Source organism: Pistacia vera, unplaced genomic scaffold, assembly GCF_008641045.1.
Source record: "Pistacia vera cultivar Batoury unplaced genomic scaffold, PisVer_v2 Contig5, whole genome shotgun sequence".
In the NCBI taxonomy this organism is placed as follows: domain Eukaryota; kingdom Viridiplantae; phylum Streptophyta; class Magnoliopsida; order Sapindales; family Anacardiaceae; genus Pistacia; species Pistacia vera.
Genome location: NW_022196334.1, coordinates 407,536 through 414,504, shown reverse-complemented (window position 1 = coordinate 414,504; position 6,969 = coordinate 407,536). Strand labels below are relative to the sequence as shown.

At 36.4% G+C, this 6,969-nt stretch overlaps 1 non-coding gene across 1 annotated transcript; it reads left to right on the top strand.

The window, feature by feature from the left end:
- Positions 1–1,700: 1,700 nt before the first annotated feature.
- LOC116105473 lies at positions 1,701–1,807 on the top strand. The gene has a single exon (XR_004124087.1). It is a non-coding gene; the product is annotated as a small nucleolar RNA R71 (small nucleolar RNA).
- The last annotated feature ends 5,162 nt before the right edge of the window (positions 1,808–6,969 follow it).

The following is a 6,969-nucleotide window of genomic DNA, read 5'->3' as shown; positions in this document are numbered from 1 at the left end:
AGAGTTCTGAAGCAGGACAAAGCACGATGAGGCTTGTTCCAAAGGAAGAGCACCGAGAATCGAAGAAGAACGCAAAAGAAGCAAGCAGAGTGGCAGTTCTGTAAATTCAGAACCTTTCAAGTAGCTTCGCCCCGGCGAAGAATTGTCCTTCGCCGCGGCGAAGTACGGCAGACACGAACAAGTCTAAGGCTTTCTTCGCCGCGGCGACAGTCGTAATTTTCAGTTTTGTAAAACGCACAGTTTTACGTTGTGCGTATTTTTCTTGGAAAATTAGGGTGAGGTACAAAAGAAAAACTTAACCTTTTTGCCCAGGGTCGTGCAGGAAGTAGGGTTAGCAACTTTTTCATTTTTTTTGGATTAAGCTTGGAGATTTTTAGGATTTGAGAGGGTGAATAACTGATTTGGAACCGAAGGATTCATCAATTGGGGGGATTTCTTATTTTCTCTCTTACTTTTCATTATGTTGAACTTGATTATTTTCGTTTTTCTTAAGTGTAGTGTTAATTTAGCTATGAACTAACTCATTTTGGGTTAGGGTTTTGATTGTAATTCGGATTTCTAATGGGTTAAATATTGATCACGTTATATTCATATGACTATGTTTTGATTGTGTGTTTACTCTGATTTTTAATGCTTTATGTGATGAACATGATGAGATTGAGAAATGAATCATGTTAGGCTTCTCGGGTAATCACCATTATAGTATTGGATGCTAGAGAAGATTCAAGAATTAATGAAATCATTATAGGATTCTTATGCTTAACAAGTTTGGAATTGTTAACCTTCAAATTGTTGGGTGCGGAAGGTTAAAAAGGAAGAATAGGAAAACATATCCTGAGAAGGTATGTTTAACACCTTAGTGAGTTCGGTTTACAATCAATGCATATGAGTGTGAATGTAGTGTAATTTTTAGGTTTAACCCATAAAATCCGAACGAAGTCAAAACCCTACCCGTTTTACTTGAATTGATTTTTCTGAAATTTTATCTTGCAATCTTTAGTTAAATTTTAGTTTAATAGTTATTGTTCAGATTAGTTATAATTAGCTCCCATCAATCCAAAGATTTTGATTGCTCCAACTAGAGAACAGTAGAATACTTTGTGGTTAGCTAACAATCCTCGTGGGAACGATCTCTACTCATCATTATATTACTTGTGCAATTAGTATACTTGCTACATATTGCAAGTTGTAGGAAACACGCATCAGCTTCCATGAAAAATTAGGTGGTTATGCCACTCAGGATTGTATGTGTTCAAGTACGGATTGTTTCTTCTCTGGAATCCTTGTGCAACTTGCACTTGCTCCTCAAAAGAGTCGGGGCAGGTTCCTCAATTGGATGGTCAAGATTGGAATGCATGATGAAAACATCCTGGTTTGCCCTATTCTAAGATGATTGTGTAGAGGGCTGCCCTTGCATAGATACAAACTTGTCAAACTAGTGGGCCAACACCTCTAGCTTGGAACTAATGTCATCTAACCGTGACACCTAATACATGCCACCCTTCTTGGATGGTTGCCCTGAGATAGGTATTTTAGATGCAGAAATGTGGTGCATTGAATTTTCACTTAAGATCTTGAAGAGTTGCCATAACTCATTCTCGTCCTTGTGCATAAATGTTCCCCCACAAGAGGCATCTACCATATTCCTATGCCTCTCTGTCAGTCCATCATAAAAACTACAAAGTAATTGCCACCTAGGGATTGTATGATGGGGACACTTTCTAAGCATTTTCTTCAAATGTTCCCAATTCTCATAAAATTCCTCACCATCTAGTTGAGAGAAACTAGTGATGACTCATCTTATGCTGTTGGTTTTACCAATTGGATAATACTTTTTAAGGAATCCTTACTGCATTTAGGCCCAAAAGGTAATGGACCTTGCTGCCAAAGAATTGAGCAATTGTTTGGCTCGATCTTTAAGTGAGAATGGGAATAAAATTAAGCACACAACATCCTCATTCACATTTTTGAAGTCTAACTATGGAGCAAACCTCTAAAAATTCATTTAAGTGTTTGTATGGCTCCTCATTTAAATTCCTATAATAACTTGACAGCAATTGGATGACACTAGTTTTGATCTCATAGTGTTGTGTCTGGACGTTGGGAATACAGATACATGAGGCTAAAGTGTAGGTGGTGGGTGCAAAATGTTGGCTAAGGGGCACATGTGTTGGTGCATCCTGTTCAGCCGTCCTACGTACTTGTTTTCGATTCCTCTTACAATTTCAAGATTCAAAGGCAATAACTCTTCATTACAAGACCTTTTAGTTTGCATTCATTAGTTAAACACACAAGAAGCTCAACAAACAACCGCAACAACAATTTCAAAAAAAAAAAAAAAAAAAAAAGAAGTAAATAAAAAAATAACTAAATGCAAATCCTAAGAAGCAAATTCAATAAGCACACAAAACGAAACTAAAACAAATCTAAAATTTAATAAAACTTTACCCAACAAAAATTCACACAAACAAATATGCTTAATCAAAACTAAAGCTATCAATGCAACCTAAAAGAAATTAATACTAAGAACAAAAATTAAATCCTAGGAATAAAACAAATATGCCAAGACAATAGGAAAACTAACAATTACCCAACTAATAGTATAAACATGCCATCAATCACACAAATGATTAACCAAAAATAAAACAGAACATAAAACTAAAAAGATGAAAGAATTTCATAATCGGTTCACACCAACACTTCACTTCACATGACTCGCTGCAGCGTTTCCCCAATTGCAAACTTCTTACAAAAACAAAAGAAAAAACCAAAAAACAAAAAACAAAAAAAAAAACAAATCTATTCGATTGAAACTAATATGAAAATGAAATGAAGTAAAAAAAATAGAAAAAAAAAATGTAGAAAACTTAAAGTAAAAAGAACAATTCATAACTCAAAAACACATAAGATCAAAAGCACGTTGCTCCCTGGCAACAATGCCAAAATTTTTTCAAACTAGTCGTCACGGCCACAAAATTAAACTTAAATACCGTAGTTAGTGGTAAGCAGAATTGAATCCACAAGGAGCAAGACTAATGACCTAATGTAGACCTGGGTTAATGAAAGGAAAAATTGATAATTTGATTAGTAAACAACTAAGGAAACTAATTAATAACAAGTAATTAAAGAGACTAATTAAAAATCTATAATAAAGGCATTACCCTTACGGATTCAGTTTGACCCAAGACTAACACCCACAATTCCTCTCCTCTAACTCTTAGACTACCTAACCTACAAGGCCAGTCAAATCATAAAAAGGTCTTTTAGCAATTTAGGTGTAATCTATCTTGTCTTTCTACTAATTTAATCATAGATTGATTGGTTAAAGACTATATCTAAGTATAATCTATCATGTCTCTCTAATGACTCAATAAAGATCGATTAGCTAAAGACTATCATTGGCAAACCAAAACTCTACAAATTAATACCACTAGTTGGTACAACGCTAACGAACACAATCCATCAACATGTATAATCCAATCAGCCAATCACACAACAAATGAATTTCAATCAAGCATTCTACCAAATGAAAATATACTAGATTGCAATCTGAAACGGAGCAATTAGAAGCATTAATAAACATTTAGCATTCTCTAGCCAACATTCATTATGCAATCACTTTAATATCGACATATAAACCCAATGGACATATCAATTCAAACAAGTTATGTATCCAAATTACATTACAGTATCACAATCAACAAACGAAAATAAATATACTGAATACAAAGATTAACCAATTGTCCAATGTCTGGATTCAATCCAACTAGTCGAGAGGTATCATGAAGAGGAATTGTGGTGTCGATTCGAGTCTCGCCTAGACTGTAATGGGCAATTGGGAGCTCAGTCGCTCATGGGGTGCAGACAATGACCCGTGGCAGAATGACAAGCAAACATGAGGGAAGATAGATTAGGTGCTGCGGAGTCCAAAAATGTATTTGAGGAGTTGAGACGTTTCCATAAAGGGAGTGAAAACACTCTGGGAAGTTGAAGAGGCATGGTGGGAACGATGTGATTCTGACGAGTTTGGCTGCAACCGAAGCTTGGAAAGGATAGATCAGACCTTGGGGAAGGTGGATCAGCTCTTGGGTAGATGAATCATCATCAAAAAATGGAGGAAAGTGGTTGGAAGATGAAGGGTTGCATGATGGAAGATGAAGCGTCGCCGGGAAAGCGTGGAAATGTGGAGGAGATGATGAGAGAAGGTGAAGCGGCACTCTTGGGAGGTGAATCATTGTTGGAACTCGTCGAAAAATGGTTGAGAGTGGCTGGAATGAGGGTGGAGAGCTGAGTAGTTCGTTCTAGAACTATTCATCTTCTTTTATACAAAATCTGAAAAATTCAGTTCAGTCACTGCATGAATGAAAACTGACAAAATCAACCCCCAAAAATATGACAATTTACCCCTTGAACAAAGTAAATGAGGCAAATTCAAACCTAATCAATAAATCACAACCTAATATCGACTCACAACATCTCAAAAATCATTCCAAACATGCACAAATTGTAAGGAAAAATTAAAATGTAATTTTCCATTAAAAATTCCATAATTTCTTCAATTGTCTCAATATAACTTCAATTTAATTACACATAGGGTCTTTTAACCATCAAAATAGAGTCACTTTCATGACTCTAACAATCGTGATGAAGAAACAGAGGAGAAATGAAGAGGAAAAACTTGAAGACCTAAGTTTTATTTTTAAACCCTAGGTTGACCTACCGATTCCTCTAGGTTCAAGGAAATCGGTTTTAGCGGGCCATGTTTCGGCATGTTTATATTTTGTTTAGAGTGCATGCTAAGGTTAAATGTTTAATAACATGCTGATCAATTTCATTCTAAAAAGGTAATAAATTGGTGAGACGTAAAATAAAAACCCTCAAATAAAGGATATTAAGTCAGTAATTAAAATGCGTTCCATCACCATGACTTTAATCAAACCACTGTTCGTTGGAACTGTTCACCAAAATGAAGGGTACACTTCTACCAGTGGGAGGTTAAGGGTCATTGGAGCTTTCCTTAATCGTGATGGGTGGTCGACTTAAATGATATATTTTGCTTATTCACCAAGGCGAAGGTTGATAAGCATATCATAGGCATAGTAGAGAAGTACACTTGTTGTGTGTACGTGCCAACATGTAGTGTCCATTCTATTGATATTGAGAATCACACTTGAGGACAATGGCTTTGGTCATTGTATTGTGTGATTGGTTTTTGGCTTACTTCGCATTTGAGGTTGGTAGTAGGAGCTATCAACTAGTGTGGATTAAGTTTGTTGGCCTACCTAATCAACCCATTTTTTACTTGTTTGCCAAAGCAAAGGTTTGAAATAGGCTAGATGGGATCTCAGTCTGCTAGGAAAGCCAACGGGCTTTCTCGAGTTAATAGTGAGGGCTATTGGCTTGAGAAAAATAGTAGGAGCGATTTTATTGAAAGACCTTATTAAATAATAATAAACATTATAATAACTTTTAATTTTCTGCATTTGTAGATTCACCAAAAATGAGCAATACTAACTTGTGATCGATAATTGAAAAAGAAAATAGGCTGGATGGATCCAATTTCTCGAACTAGTATCGAAATCTTCGGATTGTACTAAAGTCCCAAAAGAAATTATATATCCTTGAAAATGATCTTGATCTTGATGCCACTCAAGAAATAAAGGATACTTATCAAAGTTCATTGATGATGCTAAAATGTTTAATGCATTATGTTAGCATCAATGACACTTGAGCTACAAAAGCAACATGAGAATATGGACACTGCTGCCATAATTCTGCACCTCAAGGAGCTTTTCCAAGGAAATGCTAGTCATGAGAGGTATAAGGTGTCGAGCACACAATTTAGGAGTCGTATGACTAAGGGAGCCCAAGTCGGTCCTTATGTACTCAAGATGATTAGGTACATAGAAAGGCTTGAGACTTTGGGGTTTGGTGTGGATGCAAACTTAAAAGTGGATTTAATTCTGTAGTCACTACCTGATTCTTTTTCACCGTTCATAATGAATTTCAATATGAACATGATGCAGAAATCTCTGTCAGAGCTTCTGAACAAGCTTAGGACTACTGAGTAGGACATGAAAATCCAAGCCTGTTTTACTGGTTGCTGCCAGTAAAGGAAAGGGCAAGGGCAAGGTCACGGGAAAGGGTAAGTCCTATCCCAAACCCAAGCCTAAGGACAGGATGCTCTAAAGCCTGAGGGTGGCATTGGAAAAGGTGGGAAGGTAGTTTGCTTCTATTGTGGCAAGCCTGGCCACTGGAGGAAACACTACAAGGCTTTCCTCACAAACAAGAAGAAGTCAAACGCTTTGACTTCAGGTATGTACATGATGGAGATTAACTTTTCTCCTTCAACATCTTGGGTCATTGACACAAGATGTAGTACACACATTTGTACTAATGTGCAGGGACTAAGATAAAGTAGATTGCTTGCCAAGGGAGAAGTGGACCTACAACTTGGAAATGGAGCACATGTGGCTGCATTAGCTGTAGGGACTTATTGTTTATCTTTGCCTACAGGCTTATTATTGGAACTTCATAATTGTTATTTCATGCCTTCGATTTCTAAAAATATTATTTCAGTATCCGCTTTGGATAACATATGATATCATTTTGAGATTTCTAATGGATTGTTGTCCTTTAGTTTGAATGGTATTCTATTTGGAATTGCAAGGTTATATAATATATTATATGTTCTTGATCTAAATAATAAAGATATTCTCAATGTTGACCTAAGAAAGCTAAACATACCTCTGGCATTGTAGATTGGGTCATGTTAATTAGACCTGCATAGCAAAACTTCAAAGGGATGAAGTTTTGGACCTTTTTGACTTCCAGTCATTTTGAGGCTTGCGAGTCATGCCTTTTAGGCAAGATGACCAAGTCACCTTTCACAGGACAAAGTGAAAGGGCTACTAAACTATTAGGTATCATCCATAGTGATGTATGTGTTAGTAACTAACCGGATTCGCG